A 26,043-nucleotide genomic window follows, 5' to 3' on the forward strand; every position below is an offset into this window, starting at 1 on the left:
TCATCATTCTGGAGTCTGGAAGTCTGAGATCAGGGTTCCATTTGAATGAAGGCCTTCTTGTGGGTTGCAGACTTCTCATCGTATTCTAGCCTGACAGAAGTAACTAGGGAGCTCTGCAGGGTCGTTTTACATAAGGCACTAATCCCTTTCCTGGGAGTTCCACCCCCATGACCTAAGCACTTTCCAAAGACCTTCCTAATGCCTTCACATTGGGATTAGGATTTTAACATGAATTCGGGGGCCAAAAACATTCTGACCTTAGTACACATACATAATCTTGTTTGTTTTTTTAAATGTTAACTATGAACTGTGTTTGTGCAGACTGATGAAAGGCCAAGAAATATAGTTTAAATAATTGGGATTTGAATATTGTTTTATTTTATTTTTTTGAATACTTGGTTATACTATATTAAACAGGTACATCCATTTATACCTTAGTAAGAAAGGTTTTTAAAAATAAAATGTTATTAATAATTTTTTTATTAAAATAACAGAATTTCATATTTGAACTTTAATGTTAAAGTCCACCTTAAATTCCATTTCAAAGGGACTTGGGAAGTCCCTCATTATTAGCAATTTAGCTCTTTTTTTTTTTATTGATTTTTTACAGAGAGGAAGAGAGAGGGATAGAGAGTTAGAAACATCGATGAGAATCATCGATCAGCTGCCTCTTGCACAACCCCTACTTGGGATGTGCCCGCAACCAAGGTACATGCCCTTGACCGGAATCGAACCTGGGACCCTTGAGTCCGCAGGCCGACGCTCTATCCACTGAGCCAAACCGGTTTCGGCAGCAATTTAGCTCTTAATCATAGCCTAATGATAGAGACTTTGAAAATGGTTCTATAATGAAGTTCCAAAAAGGGAAGAGACATTTTTTGTGTGTCTCTTTAAACATACATGTTTAAAAATCTGTGGTATTTTTTGTAGTGACAGATAACTTCAAAATACACGATTAAGATAGTATGTATGTGTTTCAGCCCAGCCAGCATGGTTCAGTGGTTGACTGTTGACCTCTGAACTAGGAGGTCATGGTTTGATTCCCAGTCAGAGCACATGCCTAGATTGCAGGCTCGATCCCCAGAGTGGGTCGTGCAGGAGGCAGCCAATGAATGATTCTCTCTCATCATTGATGTTTCCATCTCCCTCTCCCATTCTATAATCAATAAAAATATTTTTAAAAAAAGATATTACATGTTTCAAAATGTGAGGCATTTGAGTTAAACATTATGTCTTATTTCTCAAGGCTCTATAGTACCTAATGCTCTTAAAATGCAGTGGGACTTTCCTTTAAAGTCGGCAATAAAATATAACTTGTGCATTGCAATTGAAATATCGTCTAACTTGACTCTAATAAGTTATCCAAATGATGAGGGGAGGGAATATTATCAGTTATTATTACTACCTACTAATAGTATTTTATAGGAGAGAGTTGATGGGGAAAACAAGAAATTCTCCATTTAAAAATTATTAAAATTAAAATTATTGGGAGTAATAATAAAATTATGGTTTATTAAAATTATTAAAATTATTGGGGGTTATAATAAAATTATATAGGTTTTAAGTATACAATTCTATAATACATCTTCTGTGTATTGCCTCATTTATTTATTATCCAAGGTCAAATCTACTTCCATTACTATGACCCTCTTTACCCTTTACTAAATGCTCCATTGTGAATTGAACACTTTTAAGGACAGATTATGAGCACAGACCATCTATTTATTTATAAGGCAATGTATAATATATAAGCTGCAGTTTGCCAAAGCCAACTGTCTAAGGCCAATAATTCAAACAAAGCTAAGTTGTGCAAATTAGGTTTTCTTGTATCATTGGGCTTCTTTCACAAAAGTGGAAATAGAGAATCAAGTTGAAAACATACTAGGATTCTTACCAACAATCCTACTGAAGGTTATTAGTCCTGATATTAACAAACATAATATTGCGGGATTGTCTATTGGGGTGAGAAAAGTTTTTACGTGAATATTTTGGCTCCTGAAAAGGACCATCTTTTGTAATGAAGTCATTAATGATTTAAAGGAAGTGGTTCTGACGTGCCCTTTATTTTATTAAAAGGCATCAGAATAATATAAGGTGGTTGAAGTGCCATGATTCTGTAACTTTATTTCATTAGATAATTAAACTTAAAAAAAAAAATCATACATTATTTTGCCTGTAGAGCCATCTCCTTTTTATATTCCCGAGAAGTCTCTCAAATTCCTAGAAATCTGAAAATAAAAACCCACAACCACATACTTTTTCAATTTTTCCAGTATAATTTTGTTTCAAATATGCCAGTGATCACTAATAAACTTGCTGTACTTTCATTTGACATTGATTTTCACCTTTTTTCTTCTCTTTACAGTTGTTTGTAAGAGGAATTTCCTGATACGATTGAAAACAGGTATGTGGAGAGAATTATGTGCCAAGATTGGCAAACATTCAGATGCTGAGTTTGCTGCCTCTGTGAAACAAGCACACCGTGTATCACCCAATTATGCCAATCATGATAGCAGCAAAGTTGCCAGGCATTCTTATCTTTGGTCTGTACTCCTGTTCTTGAGTGTCATGAATGGTGCTGCCATTGCTCCAGAAATCTGCCTTTGGTCTGTTTCTGAAACAGTAACCTAATCAACATAAAGACTTGTTTTTTTCTGGACTTCATCTTGGTCATCAGACGTGGATTTATCCTGTGAACTCTAAGTACCAGAGAGTCTAAAAAGATGAGTCTGTTGGAGCCTGCTTATTGCCTCATCTTGGACCCTGGCCTGGTTCTTGCTCCATGATTTGACTCGGTTGAATCTTGGCATTGACTCTGGCCAGGACCTAGTGACTGTTCCCTGAAATGCCCTTCAGTTTTACTGGAAGGGGAAACTACAAATGATAGTCATGGGAACCTAAGAGTTGCCAAAAGCCTGACTAACAAAGAAAAACATAAAGGGCAAGCAACAGCATGATGCCTGCAGTAACTGGCTGGTAGCTTTACCACCCTAGGCTTGTGACCTTTAGACATAAATACATAGAGTAGGGATTTCATTGTACAGAATTTCGCTTGTCAAAATTGGAGGCACACATTAATGTATTTATTGAAGGTAGGAAGTACCCTATAGTACCCAAATAACATCATTTTATGCCAATTCTCTCTTTTGCTCCTGACCAAAGCATTTATCATTTACTTTGAACAGAACTAAAAAATAAACTACAGAAATCATTTGCCATGCAATTCAGTCATTCTAGTAGAACACTAAGAGTGTCTAAATTAGCATTTATCCTCTATAAGTAAGCTCTTAGTTTTTCTTATTTTATTATTTCTTTAAAACATATTTTTATTGATTTCAGAGAGGAAGGGAGCAGAAGAGAGAAATAGAAACATCAATAATGGGAGAGAATCATTGATCAGCTGCCTCCTGCACACCCTCTCCTAGGAATCGAGCCCAACACATGGGCAAGTGCCATGACCTCCTGGTTCATAGGTGGACGCTCAACCGCTGAGCCACACCAGCCGGGCTATTTTAGTTTTGTAAGGGCAAAAAATAATGTTCAATAGAATAAGGAAGGGGGACTGAGTAACTTTTATTATGGAGAAAAGTATTGTCCTTGGAAATTAGAGGAATTTTAGCATTTCCGGAATAAGCCCATTATATGAGGAGAGCTAAAACACATGTATTTATTTTCAGTTTTCCTAACATTAATTATTTAAATGGTATCTCAAACTCATTTCTCCTGTTACACTTAATAACATATTTCCTAGCATCATTACTCAGTTAAAAGTCATATTCTGTTTGAGAATTTACTTCAAAGGAGTGAGATTTTATAGATTTTAATTGTTATATGTTGTGGCATAAATAGAATCTTTGCAGAGGTGGCTGGCTAACTTTATTAAATAATTAATGTATATTTTTTCCTAATACATAATATTTTGAGTTAATATGGAGTGTGAGGATGAAATTGCCTCTTTTTAGCATTACTTTTAGGCCCATTTCTTCATAAAGTATGGAATAAAAAAATTAATCTGCATATATTATTGCTCTATTCTTCACATCTTTAATCATGGGAATATATTACTTAAATTAGTGCACACTCTAAGATTTATAAAGGCAAAATGGTTTCTTCTTATTAAATATATGCACCCTCTCATTCATCATCTATAATAATAAAAGCGTAATATGCAAACTGACCTAACGGTAGAACAGCGGAATGACCTTCTGGATGACCTTCTGGATGAAGCCGCAGCTGTGAAGGCCTACTCTTGCACAAATTTCGTGCATTGGGCCTCTAGTTATTAATATACTCATAATATTCTTCTTGGCTTTGGACAGGCACTAGCTTCCAATCTACAGTTATTCAGGCAATGCCTAAGCTCATAATTTTTCACACTTATTTGATTACAGATGCCATTTTTGAACAGAATTTTATAACATTGGAATTTTATGAAACACCATTTAGCAACTATAGTCTTGAGGAAAGAACTTTGTGTTGAAGACCAAATAGACTTTTGAAAGTATTATTTATAAAGCCCTCAATGTGCTTGAAGAGTAACTAAATTTGGATTTTATTTTCAGAGTTCTAAACATGCAACATATTCTCAGGTGTTTTATAATGCATATCAAAGAAGGTAATCCTGTCCCCATTTTCATAGTAAAATGACAAACATCAAGACCATATGGGGTAATAAAATTTTAATATTGATATAATAATAATAAAAAACAAAATGATAAATGGAATTATTGAGGTGGGGAGTTAATTGTTGAATCCTGGGTCTGACCTAAAAGACTCAAAACTATTCAAATATGACTTCATTATTAGAGACTAAATGAACACTTCCCATGGGAGGTTACTATGGTTATTTTGTTAATTATCAATACTGTTTATGTGCTTCTCTGATAAGCAGACCTCACAGATTTCCTTAAACACACCACTCAGTATCTCTCAATGATTTTTTCTCACCACATTCTAAAGCTTTATTTTATACCTCATGCTCAAGCATTTATTAAATTGCATGGCTAACCAATATACATTTTAAAATATGGATGCTTAGTATTATTTTGCTAATTGTGTTTCCATAGAATCTCATTCCATTGTTCCTAGCATGACTGAGACCAATGAAATTAAAAATGTTGTAGTCAATAATGGGGCTAAAAGATGAGTAAAAGTCACCTGCATTCAAGAAGCACAGACAAGTTTCCCAAGTTTTGACTGTTTGCCAGTCTACTGAAACAGTCACTGGACTTTTCCTTTCACATTTCCTACATCTTCCAAAGAAATGAAAATAAAGATATGCAAAGCTAATTCTTTTAAAGTAAAATGTTCTCTTCCAATTCTAAAATGCATGACTATTAGCAGTCTTAATTGTTCAGCACACACGCTTAGGGTGGGTGTGTGGTCTTCATTCTGAACAGTGGCTTTGGTAATAACATCCACATGGGTATTAAGGTCAAGAACTTCCAAAGAGAAATGCTTGTGACTTTTGATTGCTGATACCATCTCCTGAGTTGCTCACAGCTCATTTTTTTTTCCTTGATTTTGTCAGAATCACCTATCTACAGTGAATTTTTGATATATAAATGATATCGTTGATAGGAGAAATGATGTTTTACTTGGAAGTTGGCTACACTTTCTATGCGGAATTTTATGCTGATATAATTTTTTAATTTTTCTATTCTTACATTTTCCCATTTACAATACTTGATTATAAAGAATTATTCAATGAATCCATTTTATTTCTCATCTATCCTAAAAACTCTACATGTTAGATTTTTTTAGTGACCTCTCACTTTGACATGAAGATTTTATCAAATACTTTTTGTTGAAATACACATGTAGCCTTTACGAAATGTGATTTACAAGATATACCCTTTTTATTTTCAGATTGGTAGGAATCAAACAAAGGAAAATTTAAGTTTTAGATTTGAAGGTTTAATATCATGGATTTTACACAATCTGTCCATATAAATTGAATCACACACTCAAAGGAACTTAGAGGTTGTTTAGCCCAGTATTTCACCTAGTGTTAATCCTACTGAATCTATGAAAAGTGATTATCCAGCTTTAGTGAGAAGGTTTGCCTGTACACAGTGAACTCATCATCTACAAGCAGCTCATATTTTCCCCCAGCCTTATTTGTTAGTAAGTTTATTTTAGTACTAGAAGCTCGTTGCACTGGGGAAGGGGGTGAAGTGGGAGGGGGCGTGTCCCTCAGCCCGGCCTGTACCCTTTCACAGTCCGGGACCCGTCAGGGGATGTCCACCTTTTGGCTTAGGCCCGATTCCCCTGGGGATCGGGTCTAAGCCAGCAGTTGGACATCTCTCTCGCAGTCCAGGACCCCTCACTCCTTACTGCTGGCCTGCTCACCCCCAACTGCCCACCCCTGCCAGCCTGATCGCCCCCAACTGCCCTCCCCTCCTGGCCTGATCACCCCTAACCACCTCTGCCTCAGCCCTGCCACCATGGCTTTGTCTGGAAGGTCTCCTGGTCTAATTAGCATATTACCCTTTTATTAGTATTGATTAGCCTGGGAGGGAAAGTGCCTGTGAATTGTGTTCTTTACTCTTTTAAATGTGTGTTGTTGTTGTTTTAAATTATTGGTTTTAGAAAGAGGAAGGGACAGGGAGAGAGACAGAGAGAAACATTGATGAGAGAGAGAAACATTGATCAGTTGCCTCGATGCACAGCTCTAAATGGGACCAAACCCACAACCTGGGCATGTGCCCCTACTGGGAATCAAACTGAACCGGTGACCTTTATGAGCATGCAACCACACTCAACCAACCGAGCCACACTGGCCAGGGCTACATTTTTATTAAACTATGAATTGGCAACATTCATACCAGAACGGCAGATCTTTGGCTCCCTGTGGACAGATTCTAAGGATTCTATCTCTATTCACAGCTCTAGTGAAAGCAGCCTTGTACACATCACATGGTGGCCATTCAAGTTGTATGATATCATTAACTCTGAGCTGGGGGCTATGTTGGCATATGTGCAAGGGGAAGAAGCTACTAGCCTGATGGAAGAATGGAACTTACGCTCAAAACAAGCAATTATAATGATGTTATTATGATGATTTGCATTTATTGAGTGCCTACTATCTCAGGCACTATCCTAAACACTTTACATGTGTTACCTTGTTTATTCCATACACATAAGATAGGTACCATTATTACTATTTACAGAAATAGGAACAAGGCTCTACGACATTCAGTGACTCACCAAAGTTCACCAAGTTAGTAATTAATAGAGCTAATGATTGAAACTAGACAATAGGTGCCAAATTGTAACACTGAAATCATACTCTTAGCATCTGAACTGGTCAGGGCCCTACAGAACTGCCTGACAACACTTTAGCTCTGCAGCTGAGTTCTGTGTTGACAGGTTTATACTGGCTTCTTTTCCCCGTCTCCTTCAGGTATGCTGTGTGGATTTTGATTTCTTGCTACCTTAGATCTCTACCTATGAAAAAGCTTTGATTAATCGTGTTAAGTTTTGCCGACTTAGAGAACTCTGTGTTATAGATTAATTGTTGGGATTTTATGGGCAAAGCAAAACAGATCAACTTAGAAATTTTCTACTGCCTTATATAAACCCTTTCCTCTGAAAAGTATAATTGTTCAATTTATAGTGAGTTATGTTTATGAAATATTGCAAATGAAGGCAGCACAATTTGGTCTGCATTAGAGTTAATATTAAGGAGGCAGGTGTCAAACAAATGGTCCTACCTATGGGTTTAGAACAGTTTTTGCCACATGATGTCACAAAATTATAACATTTCTCTTGGCATTTTTATTAGCCTGGAAAGTCGATGACTAAGGCCCTTCTAATAACTTTCTGTTCCTGGTTTGGTTTTGCAAGGAGAATGACATCTGTATTCTTACCCCTGTGACAGCACAATAGAATTAGAAAGGAATAGAAAATAAGAAATTGGAATAAGAGGCACACATTTGTGAGGAAGAGAAAACAAGTGCGCAATAAGGATATACCTCAAACGAGAACCATATGGGATTGTTAATTAGGAACATAATATTATTCATGAAAGTTCACCCCCTCCAAACTGGGAGAAATATTTATAGTTTTTATTATTTATAATATTACTTTTTAAAAAATTACCCTTCATACCAGAATCTGAGTTTATGACCTTTTGTCTGCTTTATTTAGCTGTGCAAAGTTAGCTCACTGATTGTACTTACAAATCCAGCCCAAATATAATGTGGTTTGGCAGGCCATTCTGAATAAAAGCAAAATATATACTTAAACAGTCTCTGCCTAGGATCCTAGGAAGTAGCAAGGCTAAGCTGGAATGGGGTTCCCCATACTGACAATTGGAAATATTAGCTTTTAGCAATGTTTCTCAACAACAAATCTGATTCAAGATTTGGTGCACTTTGACTGACCTATGGGTCTCCACTGTTGTTCTAGCAAATCTAGACACTTTTTTTCTTATAATAGGAGTTACATGCCTGCATTCATGAGCTTGAGTTTCTCAACCCCATTAGGACTACCTTATGCTTGGGTCTACATGCTGATTTTTTTTTTTAATATTTATTTATTTTAAGAAGAGAGGGAGAGATATGAGAGAGAGAGAGAGAGAGAGAGAGAGAGAGAGAGAGAGAGAGAGAGAGACCATTTGTTGTTCCACTTATGCATTCATTAGTTGATTTTTATATGTGCCCTGACTGGGGATTGAACCCACAAACTTGGCCTATCAGGGTGGTACTCTAACCAAATGAATTACCCATCCAGGGCCAAATGCTGATTATTGATTATAGAAATCTTTGACTCTGCAATCCTCTGAGAACTGGGGCATTGCCATGTGCTTTACCATCTCTTTTTGGGAGAGGAATTGTTGAACCTCAGCCTACGCTGCCCTAGAGTGGATCATGTCTGTGGTGACTTCTAGCTTGCCATGTACTCTCCATCCATTGGGCTAGGATCCCAATTTGTGGTATAGACTCTTCCTAATTATTGCTAGTGATTGTCATATGTTCTGTAATATTTGACCTGGCACGGAGTATTCCCTCTTGTGTATTTCTTTCTGACAAATTGAGTCTACCTCTAGAACCATTGTCCTATACTCACACTGCCCAAACTGTCACATGTTTCTCTTTGGTATTTTATGATATTAATTTAAAGTTTAAATTATTTTGAAGTTGTTTAATATCATTTTTAAAAAATAATATGCCCAAGTAAAAGGTCAGAAACTCTTTAATGCCTCTCTTAGACTTTGGTCAAAACTAAGTGTAAATTAGATCACTTGTTAATGTAGTGTGACTGTAGTTTTGTTTCAAATTGTAAGGTACATAAACAAGTTTTTATAAATATAAAAACTTTTTTTGTTTTTGTATATGGAAACTTGGAAGGTGATTTGCTTTTATCCTGTCCATTCTTGTTTTGGGTAAAGAGGAGGGTGGTGTACAGAATAATAACCACCAATTCAAGGGTGCAATTTGTCTGCTTTGAGGACACTATTCATTTCAGTTATATTTTCACTATTTCTTTATATGTTTATAACTTTATGTACTTTTTCCATTCCACTTTCCACTCACACACACCTTTGTGTTTTCTGATTCTTCATAAGTGAATATAAAATTAATGCCTTAGTCACCATCAGATTCTACAAAAGTTTTCATAAATGTACTGTGTTTCCCAAGTACTCTATTTTGTGCTTGAAATAAGGTAAAGATAAATTGTTAGGTGAACTAGAAAACTATCTTTTAATGAAGGATAAGCTAACATTAGAAGTACCTATTTAATTACATGATCAAACATTATTATCAACCTACTTATTTGTTGCTGAGTGGCTGTGTAAGCCAGTATAAATCTTCCTTTCAGTCTGAAAAATAGATTGTGTTTCTTCTCTTACTCTTAGTGATTTAAAATAGAGCATGGATATTGATAAAAATCCATCAGACTATAATTATATTTTTCTGTCATCAAATAGAATGAAATATCTGATAAGTTTTTAGTCCATTTTTCTGTAATATTGTTTATCTTTTTATTGGTTATATAGATTCTTTATATATCCCATGTATTGTGCATATACATATTGCAAGAGCCATCCTTCAGATGAAGGCTTCTTTTAATTTTCATTTTCTATGTAGTATTTTTTGATAAATCGTTCTGAATTTTAATAGTTGAATTTATCAGTTATTTCCATTTTTTGTTTGTTTACTGTTATTTCTTGCTTAATACATCCTTTCCAACTCCTAGGTCATAAAAATAGTATCAAATATTTCTTAGTACTGTCTAATAGATGTCTACACAGATGGAAATATTTCATATCGAGCACTGTCCAATATGATAGTCACTAGGTAGATGTTTCTATTGAGCACTTGAAATGTGAAGAGTGTGACCGAGGAGCTACATTTTTAAATTTAATTTTAATTAACTTAAGTTTAAATTGCCTCATGTGGTTATAGACTATTGGATTGAATAGCTCAGCAACAGCTTTGCTTTATCATGAACAGTGATTCATTTGGTAATCATTTTTCTGCATGGTGTGAAGGGATAATCTGGTGTCATATTTGCTTTATGGATGACCAGTTGGCTTAGAGCAACAGCTTTTCCCTACTGATTGATAGTGCCAGTTTTGAAATAAAAAAATAAGTTATGTGTGTGTTTGTGTATGTCTATTTCTTGGCTTTCTCTGTTCCTTGGTGAATTCATCTGTCCTGGCACCAGCACCTCTTACTGACAGTCACCCTGGCTTTATAAGCTCCTTGTCCCCACCCACTTTCCTCAGAGCTAATCACTTTTGGAATTTTTGTATTTGTTATTCATTTGCTTTATTGGGGGAGGGGGGTTGTTTGGTTTCAATAATAAGTTTTATATGGACAACCATGTGTTATTGTTGTTTTTTTAAAATGTTTAGTTCTTGTAATTCTCATGGCCTCTCATTCTTTAATCACTTTTAATCCTTTCTATTTTAAGCATATTTAATTTATATTTTCTGGCTGATAATTTTGCTATCTAATGTCTTTATCGACCTGATTCTACTCTCTGTAGTTTCTGTAGGTTCTTGCTTCATATTGACATACAAATGAGCATTACCTGGATCTTTATCATGTGGGAATTATTTGAAGCTTGGGCTAAACTGGATTAACGAGTTGAGAGAATTTGCATTTCCTTCTGCCAAGGCCTGGGACATTACCCAACACTGTAAACTGTTTTCAGGTGTTTGAACCATCTTGGTAGTATGAAATTTGGCTGCAAAGCCATGTGAGGGATCAGTTGGTCATGAGTCCTCAGGTGATGGTTTTTGTTCCCCTTCCCTAGTGCCAAGTTTAGAGTCAGACAGGATTCTTTGCACTCGCCAGCTGGATACAGTGTATTGTGTGTGTATGTTTCTGGTACAATGATGTTACAGATGTATTGAATCAGAGGAAGGCATGTCCCCTTTTAGACTTTCCATCTCCGGCTGCCCTTGGGCCTTATGATCTATTGCAAGCACCCCCTGGGCTGTGAACCTTCAAGTCCGAGTCCACTGAGTTCACCAAATGTTCCAAGAGGACACCTGAATGAAGTACTCCTCTTAACCATGTGATTTCCCCTTTCAGTTAGTTTTATTATCTGGACATTCCTTTCTATCTACTTCTTATTTTTTTCTATCTACTTTTTATATTTTATGTACAATTCTTAGTTGCTCCCAATGGAGGGATTTTTATACTATCAAGGACAGGGGCTTTCACAAATTAACTAAAGTAATAAATTCAGTAATTGGAAATACAGAGAATTTTCTTGGAGCCTAATTTCAGGAAGTATGGCCAGATCTTGCTGGAATGGTATTCCAGGGCTGGTTTTCCCCAGGGCCTACCAATTATCCATGTTGTTGCAGTGCTAAATGACTTCACACTTCTAGTATCCAAAGTAGTCCAATGGACTCAGTCTCTGTATGCAGACTTCAAATTATTGAGATAGAAAATAAAATCATCTTAGTCTCAACTAAAGATGGTGCTAAGGTGGTAGGCAGTATTTAAGGACGGTGTGCAGTAATGTTAGAGCTCAGGTTCTCCTGGACTGTCTGGAATTGGAGCTCCAAATCTTGTAATCTTGGGACACTTTCTTTAGAATTCTGTGACTCAGCTTCTACAAATGGGGATGATAATAATAGTGCTACCTCATAGTTGTGATGAGCAATAAATAAATTACATGTGGAAAGTGAAAAGTAAGAGTAATGCTTTGGGTATAGCAACTACTCAATAAATAGTAGTTATTTTTTTCCCCTCACTTAATGTAACCCCTGATCTAATTGGCTGTGGCCAGGGGTTAGGGTGATGTGATACAAGCATGTTTTCCTAGGTATGTTCTTTCATCACCAGTGAGATGCAAATTGAAAGAAAGGAAGGTAATAGCAAATATGACTTATATAAACTGGAGAAGTAGGACAAAACAATACATCTGCATCAATTTGCTGAAACATTCAATATAATTTTCTTTATATAAAAATATACTTGAATGATAGAATTTTTACCTAAAGAGACAGATTTTTAAAAATGTACATAGGCTGAGCTATATTATGTGTAACACTTCACAGCTGAAATATTTCCTATTTCAATTTATCATATACTTATTGACAGTCTATTGTATGTGAAACATTGTATTATGTGGACATAGCATAAAGCAGGTAAAAGCAAAATATATTACTAGGTATTGTTATAAATTATAAAAGTAGAATCATGAGCATTTTATGAAAAGAGTCTTATTTTAAATAATGCTAGAAAGACCTTAAATATTTCCAGGAATTATTTTCTCTGCATTCCTTTTAAGTGTCTGAAGTTTTATTTATTTACTTTTGGTTGTTTTTGTTTTATATTTTTAAGGGAAAAACATGTGACTTTGAAGTGAGGGTCAGTACTTAAGCCTAACCCCCACAAATTAGTACATCCCCAGTTCTGTACTGGGTTATTTCCATGTCCTTTGTAACTTAAAAATGAGTAAATAAAAGTAACTGCATAAATGTACCGCTTTTTTATCCACTCATCCACTGATGGACATTTGGGCTGCTTCCAAATCTTGGCTATTGTGGACAACACTGCAATGAACATAGGAATGCATATATTCTTTTCAAATTAGTGTTTTGGGTTTCTTCGGATATATTCCCACAAGTGAAATCACTGAGTTCACCTCTTATACCATACACAAGAAAAAATCAAAATGAATTAAAGACAAGTGTAAGACTCAAAACCATAAAAATCCTAGAAGAGAACATAGGCAGTAAGATCTCAGACGTTTCTCATAGCAATATTTTTTCTGACATACCTCCTTAATGTAAGGGAAACAAATGGGACTATATCAAACTAAAAGTTTTTGCAAAGCAAAGGAAAGAAAATACAAAGACAACCCACTGAGTGAGAGAATATATACATCAATGATATATCTGTCTGATAAGGGGTTAATATCTAAGTTATAAAGAACTTATAAAACTCAACACCAAAAAACAATACAATTAAACAATGGACAAAGGACATGAATAGACATTTTCCCAAAGATGACATACAGATAGCCAGTAGACACATGAAAAGATGCTCAACATCACTAATCATCAGAGAAATGTAAATTAAAACCACAGTGAGCCCTGGTTGGGTAGCTCAGTTGGTTAGAGCATCATCCCAATATACCAAGTTTGCAGGTTCGATTCCCAGTCAGAGCACCTGCAAGAATCAACTAATGAATGCATATATAAGGAGAACAACAAATTGATCTCTCCTTCCCCCATCTCTCTTTGTCTCTCCCTCCTTCTCTTTCTCTTCTTCCCTTCCTTTCTCTGTCTAAAATCAATAGATTGATTAGAAAAACACACAAAAATAAAACCACAATGAGATCACCTCATACCTGCTTGAATAGCTATCATCAATTAACAAACAAGTGTTGGTGAGAATGTGGAGAAAAGGGAACCCTTGTGCACTGTTGGTGGGAATGCAGACTGGTGCAGCCACTGTGAAAAAACAGTTTGGAGTTACCTCTAAGAAATTAAAAATGGAACTGCCTTTTAAACCAGTGATAAGAATTTTTTAAAAGTAATGAAGTTTTTTATTTGTATAGTCTTTTACAATGAACATAGTACTTGCATGGATTCATCTCATCAATTTAGTGAGGTAGACCATTGCAATAAACCTCTCCACTTTACAGATGAACATAATGAGGCTCAGGGTTTTTTGGTGACACTTACAGTCACAAAAATACAATGTAGAGTCAGACTCAAACAAGAGTCTCCAATTCAAGTTCTAGATTCTTCTCACTACTTACCAGCAACCAGTCCTATCACAGAAATGAATATACTTCTGTTAATCAATGTGTTAGAATACACTCTTGAATCAGAAGAACTCTAAAATAAAAGCTTCTATTAATTTTTCCTTTAATTATGTTGCCTCCGCACTTTCAGGCTCACGGCGCGTGACATCTTGGTCAGATTGAGTAACGGGAAATTAAATTTTGTGTGCTGAAAACAAAGAGGATACAGATTGTATAATCAGGGCAGTTTTAATTTCATCGCCACTGAATAAAGTCAATTTAAACTTTCCATCTGAATGTATATCGTGTAGGAGTTCATGATGTACCAATAAGACACTTTGTTCTTAAAACATTTACAAATATTACTTAATATAGCTTTTTTCCTACTCTCAAGAACATGGAGAGAAGTTGTTAAAAGTACTCGACCTTTGAATTCAGAGTGTATAAATTAATTCATGTTATTACTTCAGTTTCACAGCTGAGTTGCCTTGTAAATAAAACTTCCCCTCATTAGAGATGAAGCCAGTCTTGCAGTTCCCTATAGGTCTCATATCACTTACACCAGGCTCTGTTTCATACATTGACCTGGAACCCCAGAGAGTTTATGCACGATTGGTGAATTAAACCAGAAATAATTTCCTGTGGCATTATGTCACAACCTCAATGATGAAAAAAAATCCATTAATTTCTTTTGCATTTAACTAGGAACATTTAAATGAATTCTTTCAGGAGTATATAAATTTGATGGACCGCAATTTTAAGGTTTCTTATGCTGTATAAAGTACATATCCATTTCTTACGTAAACTGTGTTATCATGCAATTATCTATATATGTATGTGTCTCTGCCAAACTATTGATTTTTACTTATTTATCATTTTATGTCTGATGTCTGCCATTCATTTTGCTAGAGAGAAACCTTATCTCTGAGGAAGGAATTTTTTTACTTTTAAGTAATGCCATATTTTGCCCATAAAGTTTCAGAGGAAGTAAGATTAAATATGAGGACTTTCTCTGAATAAATCCATCATCTTTGCTCAGTTCCCATACTTCTTCATACACTTGATAATCTTCCTCCATACTTTTGTATGCTTCACAGACCCTTCTTTTTCTATCACCTGACACTATTTCTGAACCCTCTGTTGTTGTTTTCTTCCCTGACTCAATTTTTTCAGTGCCACATCTGTCTTAGAGTTTCAACTCAGTCCTTCCAAAGGAAAATGATGGTTTTCCTGTCTACAACTCTTGCCCTAACTAATCTCTTTTGCTGCAGTCCTGCATGGCCATTGCCTACATGATATTCTTCCATTCACAGCCACGCCAATGTTATAAACCATTAATATCCACCCAATCTTTCACACTGGGAACACCAGGGTCATTCCCGACATTTCTTACCATCTAAATCCAAATTTTCATCAAACTCATAAGACTTAAGATATAACCTTGAATCCAACATCTTTTTTCCATTCCTGATGCCATGCTTTAGTTGACATCTTTCATATCTCACACCTGAAGGGTCCCACAGCTTCTCTGTTCTTTTTGGTAATTCTCCACTTTGTCCTCACAGCAATTTTACTAAAAACCAAACTAGTTATATGCCTTCCATGCTTAAAAACCTACATTGACCTCCCTTTACTGTTGTAATCCTTAGCTTTGCTTTACTGTCAAGCACTGTCCTACATTTCCAGTCTTCATTTCTGATTTTTTTTATGCAGGGACTCAAGGCCATCATGTGCTAAGGTCCTGTCAAAAATTGTGTCTTTGAGTATTTTGTTCTTTATATCTGAAATGACCTATCAGACCTTTCCCTCCTAACTGCTTGTCTTTCATAACTCAGTTCATTGTCACCTTTCTATGAAATTATGTCAGAGTTCCATAAGAAGCATGTATTGCTTTCATAGCAACTGAATCTAACCCTGTTGTAGCTTTTAGTACATTTGACTATAATGATATGCTTATACATCTATTTCCCCTAGTATGTAGTGAAAAAAACACATCACACTCTTGGTGTGTCTGTGCATGCATGTGTGTGTGTGGGCCTGTGTGTGTGTATGTGTGTGCATGTTAGCTTAGGGCCTACCATATGGTAGGTCCTCAATTATTGGCTAAATAAATCAATCAATTAATTAATGTCCCACCCAGCAATTCAGATTAAATTTTCCCACCCTTAGATTACAGATAGAAATAATCTCTTAACACTACATTGATTCTCATAAGACTAGTCTCTGTCTTCATATCTCTAAATCTTCTTGGAGGTCAATTTGTTTGTTAGTTGGTCTATCTATTTACCTACTGTATTTATCTATCTTAGTTCACCTGGACTATTATAACAAAACTAGAGGCCCAGTGCACGAATTCATGCACCAGTGGGGTCCCTTGGCCTGGCCTGCTCTCCGACATCCCCCAAGGGGTCCCAGATTGCGAGGGAGTGCAGGCCAGGCCAAGGGACCCCACCGGTGAACGATAGGGGCTGGGGAGGGTCGAGGGAGGTTGGCCAGCCAGGGAGGGACCACAGGAGGGCTCCAGGGTGTGTCTGGCCCATCTGGCTCAGTCCCGATTGGCCAGACCCCAGCAGCAAGCTAACTTACTGGTTGGAGCATCTGCCCCCAGGTGGTCAGTGCATATCATAACGACTGGTCAACTGGTCGACTGTCTGCCCCCTGGTGGTCAGTGCATGTCATAGGTCATAGTGAGTGGTTGAGTGGCCTTAGCATATCATTAACATATTATGTTTTGATTGGTTGAACGGATGACCGGACACTTAGCATATCAGGCTTTTATTACATAGGATACCACAAACTGGTGTCTCAAACAGCAGGCATTTATTTCTTACAATTCTGGAGAGTGGGGATTTCAAGATCAAGGTGCTAACTAATTTGGTTTTGGGTGAGAGCCTTTTCCTAACTTGTAGACAGCCACCTTCTTTCTGCATCCTCACAGGATGAGAAGGGGTGGGCATGTGAGAGCGATAGAGCAAGAGACAAAGTTCTCTGGTCTCTTCTTAGAAGGGCGCTGATCCCTTCATGAGAACCCCATCTCCCTCATTTAATTCCAATTACCTCCACAGGTCCCACCTCCTAATATCACTTTTCAGATTAGGGCTTCATATGAATTCGGGGGATAGACAAACCTTAGGTCCATAGCATTTTTCATCTAACTGTACCTATTTGTCTCCATTTCTGCCAGATACAATAGTAGAATAGTATTAAGTTTTCTCAAATTATAAGTCAGTTGTTTTTTTATCTGAAAGTTATTTGTCTATTAAGATGATATGCTTTCTCATATTTGTTTAAAATAGTATATTATGGCCAGTATACATCAAACTACAAAAATGATCTACTCATAAGTAATAAAACAAACAAACAAAAAATTGTTTTTAACAGCAACTTTTTAGTGGAATTGGGTGGCAATATTTTTGTCATTGCTATAAAAATCTTCTGCTCCAGAGCATTTAAGAATGTGTGTCTGTGTGTCTTAAACTTCATATTTAGTTCACTCCTCAAATATGCTATGTGCCTTTCTGTGTCCAAACTTTTGATCTCTCAATTTAGTATATTTTTTTGTAGTTTGTACCTATTGATATGTATCTTGTCCTTCAAAGGCAGCTCAAATCCCATCCTTTTTAACAATGCCAATCCTGATGACTTCAGCTAGCATAATCTGTTGCTTCTTTTGAATTTTCATAGCACTCACTGATTGAATAAGAATTTTGGAACTTATATATTATTTTGCTTTTTAAATTTTTTATGTATTGCATGCAAACCTCTTTTGAAAAAGACAAACAAACATGTTTACATCTTTTTATGCCATATAATAGGCACTAAAGTGCCTTATATACTGTAAGTAGGCCAAAATCATCAGTTGGAACAAGGTACAGAGGAGTAAGAACTGGATTGGCACTGTGGGAATTGTGATACCTCCCAACGCTCCCTCCCTTCTCTTTGTGCACACCACCGAAAATCCAGCACAATGATGGCTTCCTATTTTGGTCACGCTCCTTGGTGTAGTGCATTTCCTCTTTGGGAAGCTCATAGTCCTTGATTGACCTTGAACATTATTATATAGTTTAAAATCAAGTTGTATATATTAGTCCACTAGTGGAACACTCTTAAAATATGAACAGATTTTCTACCTTTCATAGGTTAAATATAATCTGAAACATTTTGTGGATAGTAGTAGCTTGACAGCTAGATGATCATGCTTGTAGAAGCACTGTATACCAGTGGGGTGAATATTGGCAACTTGCTAAACCTCATGAGGCCATTTCTTCTGCAAAAGGTGGGTTTTTACAAGTATTAAATGAAGCAGGGATTTTACAAGTGTTGAATGAAGCAAACATGGAAATTACTTGGCTCATACTGGATGCTCAGAATGAGTCAGCTCCTTTCTCCCAACTAATGGCTATGGGCCAAACAATTAAAATGATTCTTTTTTGTCACAGAATCAAACAGCACCCCAAGAAAACCTAACACAGTAACTTTGTGACCTCAAGTTTTGAAAGTTATCATGGACTATATGTGCATTTAATTTTCAATAGAGTTATTTGTTGACAATAACTGTTTCATAATAAACTTGTAAGATTAGTATTTAATCTTCAGGTACTAGTTAAAGGTTAAGCAGATTCTCTGATAAGAAGATTAAGTGGTTAAAATCAGCAGTTTCTTAGTGTCCATAGGGGGAAAGTCTTCAGTTTCTTTTTTCAAGTCACATATTAGAAACATAAGATATATTACATTTGTTTCAAGGACAAATTAGCTGGAAAATATGACTGTATAAGGATTTTTTTTTTCTTTTTTAAGAGGAGTTGTGTTACAGATAAATATTAGTGACAGATTGTCTTAGTTTATTCTTGGTTAAATTCAAAATTAGAAATGTTTCAGAATAGTTTTAAGGTCAAGGGTGAGATAGAGATTAATGGAAATGTGCTTTCAGGCTGCATCTATTTGGCTTCCTGAAGAGTTTGACATACTACAAAGCTGTTTCTTCAACTGTTATTAGGGATTAGATTTATTTTCTTCTTTAGGCTCATAGCTTCTTGAATTTAGGCTCAAAGATATTTTCTGTTAGAATAGGCCTTTTGGGGGAAAATACATTCAATTTTTTACTTTTATTTATAGCAAAATGTCAAGTTAGTTACCTGCAGAAGACAAACCTCAAGAATTGTGGGATATCAGACTTGAAATAGATGGGAAACATCTGCCAGGAAAAGAAAATTGGTACCAGTTTAATAAGGCCTAATAATGCAATGTTATATTTAGATTTAGATAGCCACCAGGAAATATTATGGTTCATGCTGTCTGTTATGTATTACTAGAGGCCCGGTGCACAAAATTTGTGCACGGGGGTGTGTGTACCTCAGCCCAGCCTACACCCTCTCCAAATCTGGGACATCCCTCTCACAATCCAGGACTTCTCACAATTCAGACTTCTTTCTTTCCCTCATGGTCCTTATTATACAAGTCATTTATTTACTTGCTTGCCGGCCTGCCTTCCTGATTGCCCTAACTGCTTCTGCCTGCCAGCCTGATCACTCCCTAACCACTCCCCTGCCAGCCTGATTGATGCCTAACTGCTCCCCTGCCAGCCCGATTGCCCCTAACTGCCCTCCCCTGCAGGTCTGGTCACCCATAACTGCCCTCCCCTGCAGGCCTGGTTCCCCCCAACTGCTCTCCCCTGCAGGCCTGGGTCCCCCCCAACTGCTCTTCCTTGCAGGCCCGGTTGCCCTCAACTTCCCTCCTCTGCTGACCTGGTCACTCCTAACTGCCCTCCCCTGCAGGCTTGATCTCCCCCAACTGCCCTCTCTTGCAGGCCTGGTCCCTCCCAACTGCCCTCCCCTGCTGTCCTGATCCCTCCCAACTGCCCTCCCCTGCTGGCCATCTTGTGGTGGCCATCTTGTGTCCACATGGGGGCAGCCATCTTTGACCACATGGAGGCAGTCATCTTGTGTTGGAGTGGCAGTCAATTTGCATATTACTCTTTTATTAGATAGGATTATGTACAAGAGGCCTAGTGCACGAAATTCGTGCCCTCGGGGGGAGTCCCTCAGCTCTGCCTGCACCCTCTCGCAGTCCAGGAGCCCTCAGGGGATGTCTGACTGATGGCTAAGCCTCCAGAGGTGGGAGAGGGTCCCGCTACCACCACTGCACTCACCAGCGGTGAGCTCGGCTTCTAGCTGGGGGGGCTCCCCTTGTGGGAGTTCACTGACCACCAGGGGGCAGCTCCTGCATTGAGCATCTGCCCCCTGGTAGCCAGTGCACATCATAGCGACTGGTTCTTCTGCAGTTGGGCCAAAACTGGCTTTCCGAATCCCCTATGAGGTCCCAGAATGTGAGAGGGCACAGGCCAAGCCGAGGGACCCCACCAGTGCACAATCGGGGCCAGGAAGGGATGCGGGAGATTGGCCAGCTGGGGAGGGACCACGGGAAGGCTGTCATGATCGGCCGGACACCAGCAGCCAGCTAACCTATTGGTCAGAGAGTCTGCCCCCTGATGGTCAGTGCACATCATAGGGAGCAGTTGAGCAGCCTTAGCATATCATTAGCATATTACGCTTTGATTGGTTGAACGGCTGACCAGACGATTGGATACTTAGCATTATTCAGCTTTTATTATATAGGATACTTGCTTCACTGATCTATTTAAAACATATTGAGTACTTTACATGTTCAAAGCACTGTTCTACATTCAGGTGGTTGGGAAAGTAAATATAAAGAAAACTTGAGTCTTATTGGTGTGGCTCCCTTGAGCATCTTCCCATGCAAGGAGAGGTTGCAAGTTCCTTTCCTGGTCAGGGCACATGACCGGGTTGTGGGCTTGATCCCCACTAGGGGGCATGCAGGAGGCAGCCAATCAACGTTTCTCTTTTTCTCCCTCTCCCTTCCTCTCTCTCTGAAATCAGTAAAGAAAACCTGGCCCATGGCCATAGGAAGCTAAATTAGTATTGTGTATTTGTGTGCATGTTTGTGTTGGGGAGTAGGGATGGGGTGAATTAAATAAAGTAAATAAATGACTTGTATAATAAGGACCATGAGGGAAAGAAAGAAGTCTGAGAAGGAAGGGGTCACAATTTGATGGGAAAATGTCAACTAGAAGGTATCTTTGCATCTGGACCTTAAAAGTAAGTGAGATGAGTGAGTGGCACCAGTAGAGGGAAGACTGGGCCCTGCATGCAGAAGGCCAGGAAGGAGAGTCAGATTAATTTAACTTCATTGTAAGCTATGTATGTGAATAGGAATAGAATAGGTTAAACCTAAATGCTAGCATGTGGTATTATTTCACTTTAGGCACATTTAACATACGTGTGATTTTAAATTTGTAACTTTAAGTGGAAAGGATAGGAGTCAAAAGTTTCCAACTCAGCTTTTCTTTAGATTCTCTAAACTAGCCTGGGTTTCCCAACCTCAGCCTTATTGATATCTTGAACTGGATAATTTCTTTTGTGGGGATGTTTAGCTGCATCTCTGGCTTCTACCCAAGATCAGGACTAGGGTGAGGCCAGGGAGGCAGCTAGGGCACGGTATTTTAAGGAGGCACTCATTTTCAGGGTCATGGAAATTTTAATCTTGCATTGGCATTAACCCAAGAGTGAGTGAATGCCTTCTTAAATTATGTGTGCTAAGTCCTACCTCGATTAACCAGAGTCCAGGCATAGCCTATATCCACTAAAAGTTAGTAGCATACTCCCAATTGCGACAACAAATATATCTCTAAACAAATCCAAGTATCCCCTGAGGAACAACGCCCCCATCCCCAATGCCTCTGTAAGAACCACTACAGTGTAACTAGAATAACTCAGCATATTTCTTTTTGATTTGTAAAATGTCAAAAGCAGCCCTCGCTGTAACTTTTCTTTTTTACCCCAGGTAGCCTCTAAATATAAGTATACTTTGGGACCTATGTTGCACTCATTCAAGGTAATAACTAAATACAACTATATTTTGGGCAATGTGTGAGTGGCTGAGACATACTTGTGGAGTAAAAGTTTGAAGAGAGATCTGTGGAAAGAAACTGTTGTGATTAATGGGCTGATAAGCATTGAAAAGAGACAAGGGTTTGTATGAAAGTTCCCTAAAGGTGAGGAATCCATTCTGCTGTTAATAATATACCTGACTTCAAGGTCTTGCTTGGTGGCATTGAAGAATAATAATTCTGCTGTCAATCTTGGGATGGATATAACAAGATTTCAAAATGCATTTTCTTGGTCCTTGTATAAATGCTAAAAAAACTACAGTGTTCTTGCACTTGATTTGCCTTTTACAAAATTAGACAGTCTTCTTGGTTAATATTTCATTGTACTATTCATATTTGCTGTTATCAATTCTACCCCTACCCTACTCTAGTCTACTTTCTTGGGATTTGGGGAAGCTGTGACACTTGGGGAACTTCAGTTTGTACAATGTGACTGCCACGAAGACTACAGATACATCAGACCTTAGTGGACTACTAATAATATCAGTTGAGAAAGCTACATTATCATATTATAGACTAGAGGCCCCGTGCACAAAATTCGTGCACGGGGGGGGGGGGGGTCCCTCAGCCCAGCCTGCACCCTGTCCAATCTGGGACCCCTCGAGGGATGTCTGACTGCCCATTAAGGACCGATCCCACCTAAAGGGGCAGTCGGACATCCCTCTCAGTCCAGGACTGCTTGCTCCCAACCGCTCGCCTGCCTGACTGCCTGATTGCCCCTAACCACTCTGCTGCCAGCCTGGTTGATGCCTAACTGCTCCCCTGCTGGCCCAATTGCCCCTAACTGCCCTCCCCTGCCAGCCTAGTCACCCCTAACTGCCCTCCCCTGCTGGCCTGGTCACCCCTAACTGCCCTCCCCTGCTGGCCTGTTTGCCCCTAACTGTCCTCCCCTGCAGGCCTGGTCCCTCCCAACTTCCCTTTCCTGCAGGCCTGATCCCCTCCAACTGCCCTCCTATGCAGACCAGGTCCCCCCCCAACTGCCCTCCCCTACAGGCCTGGGTCCCCCCCAACTGCCCTCCTCTGCTGGCCTGTTTGCCCCTAACTGTCCTCCCCTGCAGGCCTGGTCCCTCCCAACTTCCCTTTCCTGCAGGCCTGATCCCCTCCAACTGCCCTCCTATGCAGACCAGGTCCCCCCCAACTGCCGTCCCCTACAGGCCTGGGTCCCCCCCAACTGCCCTCCTCTGCAGACCTGGGTCCCCCACAACTGTCCTCCCCTGCAGGCCTCATCGCCCCCAGCTGCCCTCCTCTGCCATCCTGGTCACCCCTAACTGTCCTCCCCTGCAGGCCTGGTTGCCCCTAACTGCCCTCCCCTGCAGGCCCAGTCGCCCCTAACTGCCCTATACTGCTGGCCTGATCACCCAAACTGCCCTCCCCTGCCAGCCATCTTGTGGTGGCCATCTTGTGTCCACATGGGGGCAGCCATCTTTGACCACATTGGGGCGGCCATCTTTTGTGTTGGAATGACCGTCAATTTACATAATACCTCTTTATTATATAGGATTATATAGGATGTCCATTTTCATGGTAAGAGTTAAATAAGAATGATATGGTTACTTAATATTTAGCAATAGAGTTTAATCTCTAAGATTACATGTGTCTCATATTCACTTCCCCCACCCCCCTGGCACTTAATACAAAGGCTGGTACATGGTGGTCATAATAAAAAATTAAACTGTTAAGTTTCATAGCTCACTAACTTCTGGCAGGGAGTGTTTTATGTGTTTTATTTGCATTTATTACTCAATAACCCTTGGTGGTGGTTGATATTGTTATCCTTATTTTATGCATATGGAAACTGAACTTAGCCAGGTTCATTAACTTGCTCACAGTCACATGGTTAGGGTCACTTGATTCCAGATCTGCCAACTCTGAAGTTTGTGTTCTTAAATATTACTTCAGGGCTGGCTGTAAATGGCCTTGTTGATTGTGCAGGGCACAACTGCAGCTGGTCTCATACACATGCGTGCTCTGAGCTTATACTAGTAGCTACACAATAAATACTAAGTGAATTCTAATGCTTTTAAGTGTTATTTACTTAAAATTTTTTTTGAATGTTATACAATGAGTAATGGAAATATGAGCAATTCTCTCTCTCTCTCTCCCTCTCTCTCTCTTCTGCAAGGACATGTCTATATGTAAATTCCATGGAGAAAAGGATGGCTTTCAACTAAAAGGTGTTCCTTGCCTATTGCGATTTTTACATATCCTACTGCTGAGACACTTAGGAAATTGAAACTACCCCTTTAGAACTACTCCTTCAGCTAGTGTTAATGAAAATTGTCTAATGCCACCAGAGTTCTTTAGGCCTGAGGCTAGAATATTCTCTCACCATTATTTATTATTGTCATGGAGCCATTAGCTTTTGGCATTAGAAGCTATACTTTTACTAAAGGTGTTGTAGCTGGATGTATGTGCTCCAAATTCTCATTATATGCTGCTGACCTCTCCTTATAAATCTCAGCTCAGAGTTATCAGCTTTCTACTTGTTGGCCTTAATTGGAAAGTTCTCTGCTATATCCAGATACAAAATGTACCATCAGAGCTTGAATTTCTGCCCCTTATTAACATTGCCTTTGTAACTTATTTCCTCAATTCTCTTTCCATTGGAATCCGGCTGAAACAAATTCCTCAGTTTTATATACAAAGTGAGCTTATGGTAGAACACATTACAAAACATGCAATGCAATAAGCAAGAGCCCAGTTTAACAATGCTTTTATCATTAGAGGATATTAAATGTCCTTACTTTATTAATTAATTACTTGCACATCATTTTTTCACTTAATAATCTAGAAATAAATGCATGTATTTTTTTTAGCAGTTTGAACTTCATTTTACAGTTTGAAAATCCAAGTGTTAAGTATACACTACTAGTAAATTCCATGAAGATTTTGTAAGGAGTCATGTTTCAATTTCCTGAAACCCACCTACACTTCAGATGGATTATAATTTGCCAAGACTCTTGTGTAGTCCAAGGGTGGCAGAGGGAATATTTGTGGACTGATTCATCTGTCCATCAGAAAAAATACTTGCCTGAGAAAATCCTTCAGATTTTCCATCTGTTTAAGCTTGTGGATTTTCCACTAGTCTATCACCATACTCTCCATTTAAGAGGCAGAAAATCTCTATACTGTACTTTGAAACTCTTTACCACTCAAATATCCTTATTCTAGGTTATTTGCATATATTAATAATGACACACTAGAAATCAGTATTACTCAGTAATATTCATCTTAAGTAAACACTTAGAAGTATTTTTATTTTCAATACATATTAAATATAGTTACTTCACAAATGTCAATTAAATAGCTCTTTCTTTGAAATAATTGTGTAGGGTAAGCTGAATGTGAGTTTTGTTTCCCTTAGATTTATTTATTTATTTCTATTAAAAATTGATTAAAGAGTCTCCAAATGAATGAAGCTTAATTATCATGAGCTTATGAGGTAAATTAATCAAAACTGCATACATTTAAATTAAGATCTATATAAGAATTATGATATTCACAAGAAATTAAACACAAACACTTCCTTTTCTCCTCACATGAACTTTTTGCCAGCATTAATAATGTCAAGAAACAATCAAAGAGAAAACATTTAATTTAGAAAATTTTCATCATTGAAATTTGAGATTAAATTATCCTCTTTTTTCTAGTATGGAACAAAAGTTTTCCAGGCCTTTTCTGATTAAGTTACTCTACATAATATTCAGGCTGTGTTTCTCTTTATTTGGTGACAAAAATATGTGTGCAAAAGAGTAATTTATTATTGGATATTGTTACTATATAAATATAAGGGTGATAAGCAAATTCAGCTGAGAGACATGTGAAAAGGTAAAATGAGGCATATTCTGAATTTT

The 26,043-nt window shown here is 38.0% G+C and overlaps 1 protein-coding gene across 2 annotated transcripts in view; it reads left to right on the plus strand.

Moving 5' to 3' along the window:
• Positions 1 to 26,043, plus strand: part of SLC16A7 (solute carrier family 16 member 7) — a 165,599-nt gene that overhangs the window by 16,370 nt on the left and 123,186 nt on the right. The window contains exon 2 of one of the 2 annotated variants that reach the window (XM_079773634.1): positions 2,366 to 2,404. The exons of the other annotated variant lie outside the window; for it this stretch is intronic. The gene's annotated coding sequence lies outside the window, so the exon portion shown is untranslated. The remainder of the gene's footprint in view (positions 1 to 2,365; positions 2,405 to 26,043) is intronic. 2 annotated transcript variants of the gene reach the window in all.

This window comes from Cnephaeus nilssonii (genome assembly GCF_951640355.1).
Source record: "Cnephaeus nilssonii genome assembly, chromosome: 6".
Taxonomy (NCBI): Eukaryota; Metazoa; Chordata; class Mammalia; order Chiroptera; family Vespertilionidae; genus Cnephaeus; species Cnephaeus nilssonii.